At 42.1% G+C, this 9,998-nt stretch overlaps 1 long non-coding RNA gene across 1 annotated transcript in view; it reads right to left on the minus strand.

Moving 5' to 3' along the window:
* Positions 1-659: 659 nt before the first annotated feature.
* LOC142294981 (uncharacterized) overlaps positions 660-9,998 on the minus strand; it is a 28,891-nt gene continuing 19,552 nt past the window's right edge. Inside the window, exon 3 of the long non-coding RNA XR_012751336.1 lies at positions 660-1,278. This is a non-coding gene — a long non-coding RNA (uncharacterized LOC142294981). The remainder of the gene's footprint in view (positions 1,279-9,998) is intronic.

Raw genomic sequence — 9,998 nt, forward strand, 5'->3', positions numbered from 1 at the left:
TGTTTACTAGCTAAAATATTACCTTATCTGAACTGTACAGTACACGGACAAAAACTTAAGGGAGCACTTGCACATCATAGTTTAATCCTAAGTCAATTAAACTTTAGGGGCACCGGTCTGACCAGTTAGGAAGTAGAAGCGATTGTGAAATAATTTCACCTGCTGTTTTTTAGCAAATTATAGTGACAACAGCTCCACTGAAGAGTCAACATCAAGACAGCCTCGAAAAGAAAAAGGTTTTGCAGACAGTGGTCACCGATAATTACAATCTCCTCATGACTCTTGACTGATTTCTCTGATAGGTGCCAGGAAATATCCTCAAAGCCATTATCAGAACTCATATATGGGAAACTGTGGAAGAAAGCGCAGAATAGGGTCTTACCAGGTAAGGTCAATAGTAACAAGTGAATATCAGCTCACCAAAGCAGGGGATATTCATACAGGAGAGTCTGGACGGTGCTCACTGGATAGAGAAGGAGACAATCATTAGAAGGTGGATCCCAGCACAAAAACGTCCAAAAATTCCAGAAGTGTGTATAAAACTTCACATTTATTTTTTGAATAAATGTGAAGTTTTATAAACACTTCTGGAATTTTTGGACATTTTTGTGCTGGGATTCACCTTCTACTGAAGGTACCAGGTCACACAAGGGTGATTGCGCTCACCTATTAGGGTTGTGCCAGTCACAACTCCTAATCACGCATCAGAGATGGCAACCGCCACAGCCCCGGAGAAGTAGATAGACATCAGAGTAGAGAACACAGGTGTGCACTGCGCTGTCACCAAACAAGTCAAGATGTTGATTGTGCCAACAGAAAGCAAAGTACATCTGATATTAGTCTCTAGAGTAGGGAGAAGCTCAAATAGTAGAACCGTCACAAATCACTCCACGCAGTGAGATAATTGTGACAGAAGTAGCCTCTGATGAAGGGGCCGTTTTTGTTTTGAAAGTTTGGAAGCAATATATTTATAGTTAGCCAATGAAGGTATCATTCCTATAACATTTTTATATTTTTTTTAACAAAAACATTATGACATAAACTCAACAGACTGATAATGAGTTTAGCTCAGAGTTCCAGAAAAGCTCTGCTGATTGCACAATCCTTTCCTGTTGACAGCACTGTTTTGTAGTTCTTGCTCCTCATCAGCACAGAGCAGGATACTGGTTGGCTGGGTGAGATGCCTTTGACTCAGGAAAAAAATGTCTTTCTTCTGTAGGAGAGATAATTTGCATATCCATGTATAATTGCCTTTAAGACTTTACACCAGCTGGATCACTGAAAAATTACAAAAAAAAACAGAATAAAAAATTAAACTTCTTCCCAAAAATGGTACAAATACAGATAAAAATAAAAATCTCAGAACATAGTATAAAACAAAAACTAATATAATACAAAAAGGTGCAAATTCTAAAGAAAATATGTATTATTCATATTTGATCATTATTTTCATTAGTAAATGTAAATCCCTTATACTTTTCCTCTGTTTATGGTCCAATCCTTGTTTTGGACAAATTCTGATCCCATTATGGAAGTATGCCTATGAGATAGGGACCGAACACACACGTTTGTCTAACAAAGAACAACTTTATTTTTTTCGTATATTTAATTTTTTGAAGTCAGTATAACAAAGATTGGTGCAAAACGTTCATGCGTTGTCCAATAACGTTTATAGCTAAATATGTAGACTTACATAGGTATTATCACATTGTGTAATAATTATGTAGCAGTAATAAAGTTGTAAATAAGTCAATACCTAAAGTAAAGAAAAAAAACAACTAATTTGAGGCAAATTGATTCACTCTGAATCTGCTACAGGCAAAACAACAATTCAACCTCCATTGGAATTATAAATAACTGGGAAGGGTTTAAAAAAATCCAATATTCACCAATTTTCGCCAGTCTCAGACCTGTCCTGTCACTGGTCCTCCACTATCTTCTATTTTCCCTTTGACCCAGGTCTTCAATTCCCTAACTTATGCAGATTCTTGTTATGTCACTGTATTGTTACTGTTTTGCTCATAGTGGTATTAAAATATTTTTTCTTCCTGTATATTGTAAATTATAACTTGTTCTCACATTCTCAAAAATCTAAAATGTTATTTTTATTATTTTATAAATCCACCTTTGGCTTTCAACAATGCGTGGATACTTCTGGGTATGCTATCAATCAGATTCAAGCATGTCTAGATCGAAATCAGATACCAGGTCTCTTCTATACTTTCCCAATGTTGGTGCATACTGGACGCACTAGGGTATGTATATAGCTTTTTCTTGAAATCTATGCACAAGTGTTTGGCTGAGTTGAGGTCTGGGGACTGTGAGGGCCAACCCAGCAACTTTACTTCATTGACATTGAACCATTTCTTCACCAATCTTGACATATACTTCAGGTTGGTTAACACTATGTTGTCCTTTCCAAACTCATAGTACTCTAGTATATGAAGTAACTTGTATTGCAGAATACTCACATATAGCTCAACATTGAGACCCCCATCAATCCTGGTCAAGTATCTAACACTATAGGCGGTGAGACAACCCCATATCAAGCTTCCTCCACCAAACTTGACAGTTCCTTTAATTTCTCGACTTGAACTCTTTTCTGCTTGTTTCATACAGACCCATTTGCAGCCATCAGAGCCTAGTCTTTTGACTTTAGTTTCATTGCTCCAAATCACCCGTTACCAATCTTCTACTGTCCACACTTCGTACTACTTTCAAACTGAAGCTGACGTTCCTTATGATGATATTAAAGTTGAGGATTCTTCACCTTTTTTCTGGTAACCATTTCATACTAACATAATGTGCTTTGCATGATGCTTGCATGAACGTCTATGATCGCCCTATTACAAAGCATACGAGCCACTTTCACTACCATGTTTGTCACACCAAAACTGATAGACCTTGTGAAGAGCTGACTTGTTGACTCCGATATTTTGCCAGGATGAAAACCTCTTGGCTTTGAATGGATGGATGGGCTTCATTTCATACTCTTCCAAGAGTCATGGCCTCACATGATGCAGTTTCGCAATTTTCTTGGCCGAGAGACCGCTATCGATGAGCTGGATAATGCTGTTTCTCTTTTCTTGTGAAATCTTCAATTAGAACCAGTGACCTTTCACTTAGGAAGCAACCTAATAACATACTAAGCTAAAACAGTAACATGACAAGACTCTGCATAATCATATGCAACATAGTTGTCATGCGGTGCTCTGCTCTTCTTAACTCACCAGGAAGCTTGGCGTCTTCAGACTCTGTTCACACTGCAGAGTTTGACAGGTTTCCTGATGCAAATAAGTTGCTTAGTCAGAGCAGGACGTTGCCCGGTTTTGCTTTCTCTGGTGTCTGGTCTAGCAGGAATTAATTCCTGCTGGCCTGCGAATTGCTGCTGTGAGCACAGGTTAGGGAAGACCTATCACAGCTGCTTCCACCCTTTAAAAGATGGTGGAACCTGGGGTTACTCAACTTTAGCTTGCTCCAGCAACACTGGTCCTGTGCATTTGATCCAGTTTTGGGGATTTGTTGTATGCTATTTGGTGTGTGGTGGACATATCCTTGTTGTTTGCTTATTTCCTTCCTGTACTTTATTTCTTCCTGTGCATGTATTGTCTCTTCCGCTGTGTGTGCTTGATGTGAGTTTTGAGCTTTGGTTTTCCCCTGTCTTTCGGTATCACGGTATCAGTGAGGCTACCACTCTGATCCCGGTCCTCCCAGTCGTACCAGATCAGGGCTCATTAGGAGCAGGGCCAGGGTGGCAGCCCAGATGTCCTCACCATCAGAAGTAATTCTGGGATTAGGGATAGCTAGGGCCCCCCTAGCCTGAGGGTCGGTCCAGGAGTCCATATCCACATTATCTCCATCCCAGCCCCTGACAATAGTTTCATGTTAAATTTATGTATGAGATAGCCAAGATGATTGCCTACAAAATGAAGGTAGTCTCACGTTCGAAGATGTAGTGTACAGTAAGAAATGGAGCCTTAGAGTGAAAAGTTCTAAACATTGTTACCCTTTTGCTTGTCAGTGTATATCAATGAGGTGAGTTGCACCCAACGATCACATGCCGCATGATGCCCATGAAGGAAATGCATTGTGCGCTATGTTATAACATGTGAACGAGTGAACACAAGAGCTGGCCGGATAGAAGTTAGAAAAAGAATAAATTGGAGTATCAGTAGTGGGGAGGCGTGTTTAGTGAGGGCTGAAAAGAGGTAAATATACATTTTGTTAATCCCTGGCTGGCTGATTTAATTTGCATCAAATTTATTAAATGCTGAACAAATGTTTCCCTTGAATTGAGCGAATCTCAACAAATCAAATTTGGGAGATTTCCCCAAGTCTACTAAGAAAGCATTTTCCTATCTTACACTGACTACAGACAAATTCTGCATTACCATCACTAGAGTAGTGTTAGCTTGTGGTTTTACGCTTTAGAAAATATGCATATTTCTTTTGGCCACTGATTTACTTGAAAGATGGTTTTTCAGGTTTTATATTTTTTCGTACAGTATTTTGAAGGTTGTGAAACCCTGTATTTTCTGGAAGCTTTACTTATAGATTCTTCCATCAGAATCAATATGTCTGAGAAGGATTTTGTGAGAGTAAGACCACACATTCTGATCAGGACAGTTCCTTAATCGTGACTCCAAATGACAGATGAAGGGTAAAAGGAAGTCTTTCGACATGACTCCTGTGGTTACTTTTCAGTTCCATGTAAGTAATAGCAGCTTCGTTCTTTAAAGTGTGCACAATGACAGAAGAGAAGTGATGGTATCCATTAGATACAGAACATTGTTTTTTTTAACGATATGGTACATCAGGAAGTGAATGTTACGGCCTCACAGTAAGGTAATTGTAGGAAAGGAACACAGAAGCGGAAAATGTCACATGGGATTTTCATCCAAGGAGAGATGGACATACTATGCAATACATGCTCAATAGGGAATCCCCATAAAATGTACAGAAAGCAGCTTGCTGACAACAATGCATAAGCATACGAGATCAATACATTTAATGGATTTCCCCCCTTCGTAATTCTTTTTTCTATTTTTGCATAGTTTTCTAATTTGTGGAATTAAAATCTTTTCTTTTCCATTGCAGTGTACTCATGAAAATGATTGCTTTATCCCTGCCTTGTTCTTTTAAAATATTTCTTTTCACATATCTGTTTTGATTATATTTATCTGTTTCCTGTGGGTGGTGTGCTCCTCTTGGTAAAGGCAGTGACAATGGTTTCTGGACAATTAGTACTTGGTACTCAGATCTAGCCTTACAGGGAACCTGTATAAGGTTTTTCCCTTATAAACTGCTGCCACCACCATTGAGCTCTTATATACAGCATTCCAGAATACTGTATATAAGAGCCCAGGCTGCTCTCTATAACGTAAAAAATACCTTTATTATACTCACCTAGAGGGCGGTCCAGTCTGATGGGTGTCGCTGCTCTTGGTGCGGCATAATCTCCATCTTGTGTGGTCACTGTCCTCCTGCCCAGTCCAGTGTGCATGACGTGTCCTGTATCATTCACAGAGAGGCCTCCATTGCGCTCCTGCACATGCGCACATTGATCTGCCGGCTGAGGGCATATTAAAATGCTTAGTGCGCATGCGTGTGCGGTCTTTGACCTTTTTCCTGCCCCTGAGCATTACAGTACTTTGCTCTGCTCTCAGCCAGGCAGATCAAAGTGCACCTGTGAAAGAGCGCAATGGAGGCCTCAGTGTGAATGACGCAGGATGCGATCCCACAAAATGGAGGAGGCACCGGACCGAGAGCAGCGACACTCATCGGACCGGACTGCCTTGTAGGTGAGTATTTTAAATGTGTTTTTTACGTTATACAGAGCGGCCTGTGCTCTTATAAAAAGTATTCTGGAATGCAGCATATAAGGGCGTATTGGTAGTGGCTGCAGCTCATAAGGGAAAAACCTGGTGACAGGTTCCCTCTAATACCATGTTATAGGAAACTGTTGATCAGGTTCACTAGTGAAGATAGAGCCAGTGTAGACTGGAGCTGGAACGCAGCAGGTAAGATCACCATATAGGGTATTTTAGACATACCTGTAGACATACTATGAAGCACTGTCAGAGAGTTTGGTGTGAGTCTGCATTGTAACATTGCCAATTCTTTCTGAGAGCTTTCCTATATGTCAGGCAGAAACATAGTTCCTCTGTGGTGCAAGTGGTGATTATACTGTGTATAACTGAGCATGTTGTGTCAGACTTATCTTAGCATTAGGATTCCAGTCAAGTGGAGGAATGAGTCCCATCGTTTCCTGACGGTGATGCCCTGTAGATTGTACATGACAGTTTCCCTACTAGATAGTAAGCATCCCCGCACTGTCCCATGGAAGCATTATTCAACTGTCCATCTCCAAACACTGAAGAGAAAGAGGAAGTACCCACCTAACCCTTCACGGGCCCTGGTTCTGAATGGTAGCATTTCCAAATTCCTAGTCTTCGAAATGCTGCCATTCTGACAGACACTTTTAAAAACTTATGGTGCTGGCTGTCCCACAGTACGTGGTTTACAGCGGCTACTACTTTTCCAGGCAGGCCATCCATGCCCTGCACAAACAAGTTGCAGACAAAATCAGGTGTGCACTGTGCAATGCCATCAGAGGCAAGGTCCACATAACCCCCGGTACATGGACCAGTAACACAGGCAAGGATGTTATATCTCCCTAAGTGCCCACTGGGTAAATGAAGTGGCAGCTGGGCTTGAGGAAGAAATTGTTTTTGGCGCAGGTCCTACCAGCAATGATGATTGCTAGACATTTCTCTGTCCATGTTGTCTCCTCCTCCTACTCCACTTCCTTCACCTCCTCCTCATCTGGTCAGCGTAACACCTGCACAACCAACTTCAGCACAGCTAGGGAGAAATGATAGCAGGCTATTGTGAAACTCATCTGTTTTGGCTAAATATCCCACACCGCACAGGAGCAGTAGACGGAGATCGAACAACAGACTTATGAGTGGTCTGAACCTCAAGCCTGGCCTGATGATGTGCGATAACAGGTGAAATTTCATAGGAGCTCTGGGCCTAGCTGGTTTGATGCATATCTCTTGCCTGATGCATGTGCTGACTTTATTGGTGCACATGTTGTGAAAAATTACCCTAAGTTGTCAGAGCTGCTGCAGAAGGTGCTGGCCATCTCTGAATGCTTTTGGCCTTCTCACCCTGATGCTCCTTGCCTGTCTACACTGCAGCATAACTTGTGCCTTCCCACTTACTACCTTATATGTGATGTTATCACAAAGTGGACTTCACCTTAAATATGCTGGAGACACTGTGTGAGCAGCAGCAGGCGATAGTGGAGTTTAAGCTGCAGCACGCCTGGGTGAGTCGCTCAGCATAACAACACCAGTTCACAACGAACGAGTTGGCCTCCATGAGGGACATGTGTGTCATATTGTGCGGCTACAAGTACTCCACAAACATGGCCAACACTGATGACCATCATCAGCATTACTATCCCACCCATATGACTTCTTGAAAAAATGCTTCAGGTGATGATGGATGAGGTGGTGGCACAGGAGGAAGAGGAGGAGGAACAGGGAGCAATAGCACGATTGTCAGACCAGTCTGTAAATAATTAAGGCCCTAATTAGCATAGGGACAGCGAGGTTTATGTAATTTTTTAAAACATTCATATTAGTGAATAGTGTTATACAGGGCAGGTGGGGGAGGGGATTTGGGCATACAGGTATGAATGCTGCTGGGTTGGAGGGCAGAGGGGATCTGATAAGTGCCCTTTAATATGTTGGCTCTGTGGGGGAACTCTGAGAACAGGTTCTGTAGGGGCACTCTTAAAATTTTTATTTTAGTCATTTACTTTCTATTTAACCATGATTGCTATGGTGACAGAACCAAATTAAGTAATTTCCCTATTCCCATTTGTTTGCAGGGACAATTGTCCTGTTCTTATCCCTTTTTGCTTCCTTTTGCAGCCACCCAGCTTTTACTATGATCATTTAACAGTGTGAGGTAGCAACCACCAATGTTGTGGATGGTTGCTATGTGTCGCAGTGCAGAAGGTCCCCGGCGATATTGAACTGAAGGTGTGACTGTGGGACCAGTAGTTCCACAGGACTTGTGGGTTGTAATTAAGGCTCAGCTTCCCTTTAACAAGGGCTGGTGTGATGGACAGGGCTGGAGAATCACATAACTCCACCTGTGGGTGTGTCCGGTCTGGTTTAAGAGACGATTGGTTTGGTCACATGTTGCCTGGGTGCTTGGAACGACTGCACTTCTTGGAGGCACCCTGGACAGGAGTCTGCAGAGTGTCTAGAGCAGTCTAGGGGAGACTTGCTCTAGACTGTCAGAGTCTGGGAAACGATTGCAGCCAGCTTGGATAGTGCCTGAAGCTGCAGGAAGGAACCACAGTGAGTGGTGTTCGCTGGCAGGAGTCAGCGTGTGGAGATGGCCATACCTCCACTCTGGACTTTCAAATGGGCTGGAAGCCCATGGTATGTGGTGGTGTTTACTTTGTCCTTTAAGCCAGGAGAGGCTTTCTTGTGTGTTTTTTTTAAAGTGCAGTTTATGTTTGTTGTTAATACACTACTGGATTTTTGAACAGACTGCGTTACCTGTGTATGCCTAAACTACCTAGCATCGCTACAAGTGAGTGGAACCCCCAGGTTGTGGGGTGCAACATCACAACAGCCATTTTACAACCCCAAAGTTTGGGTCCCTATTGACTTCTATGGAATTTGGGGCCCAGGGTCAAGTTCAGGTACTCAGCCAAATTTTTAACTACAGTTTGGCTGAACCCAGCAAACCTGAACAACCACAGGTCTGATCATCCCTCATTATGAGAAAACAAGAGGAACATTTCTAGGAAGAACTGAGAAGACTGATAGAGGAAACACTGGTTGATGCTAGTGAGCGCTAAACTTAAGCTGAACTGAATGGTATAGAAACTTCAATTCACCAGATCTAATATATAAAGCTGAGTGTATGTATGTATGTATGTGCACATACATTTACAAAATGTTTAATAACAACATATGCATGGCTAAGTTAAATAATCACTGAGGGAAACACAACCTGGGGTTCCCACAGGAAGGGGTGCCTACTTCAAAAGACATTATAAACAAGGAGAAAGGAAGAAAAATGGCACCAAAACGTAATGCAAAAAAGTATTAAATTTTATTCACATAAATATGCAACGATATGAAATATCAAGTGGTTATGAGAATAAATAGTACAATGTCAAAATAAGACAAGAATTTGGACAATTATTTAGGGAAAAGAATGAAGTCACCTGGGGATGAAGGATGTGAGTATATGTAGAACACAAAAAGGGGGGAGAATATAAGGTCCGGCCCGCCGCCGTAAAGGAACCCTGAGGGGGGGGGGCCCAAAGGGAATGTATAAAAGATGTTTGAAAAATAGTATATCCCTGAGATGTGTAGATCCAGGGATGGGCCCCTGGGTATCAAGTGGATGAATGGTCAGGGTTACCCTCCACAAATAAATATAGTCAGGAATTAGTGGGCAATAACCAGTAAACAGATAAGCAAAAGGCGTTAAAGGGAGTGTGGGGAGATAGTGTCACCCAAAGTAGTCATAGGGCAATAGAGAGGAGGCTGAGGTAGTGGATGTAATGGGCAATTGTAGTCGTGAAGCCGAGAGGTGCCAGTTAGCACATTAACGGCTAATAAAATACAATCAGGTCCTTGTGCCCAGACTAGTCGTGGAGCTAAAGAGAGAGGCAGGAATAGTAGGGTAATTTCTTAAAGAAAGATGTGGGAAGACAGGTATGAACAGTTGAATAGAGATGGTGTACAGCCCGGCTCCAGTGGGAGGAGGTACAACCAGGCAGAAGGGAAGAAGAAAGCGAGTAAACAAAGTAGTCTCTAAAGTAGAGAGAACTAGTCGTGGGGCAGAGGAAGGGGACTGAATGGAGAGTATGAAATAGTCATAAAGCCGAGAAGTGCCTAAAAGCACAAAAGGCCAGTATCGGAGAAGAGGGGGGGGGGGGAGAGGGAGGAGGAAGAGAG

The sequence above is a fragment of the Anomaloglossus baeobatrachus genome, chromosome 3, assembly GCF_048569485.1.
Source record: "Anomaloglossus baeobatrachus isolate aAnoBae1 chromosome 3, aAnoBae1.hap1, whole genome shotgun sequence".
Taxonomy (NCBI): domain Eukaryota; kingdom Metazoa; phylum Chordata; class Amphibia; order Anura; family Aromobatidae; genus Anomaloglossus; species Anomaloglossus baeobatrachus.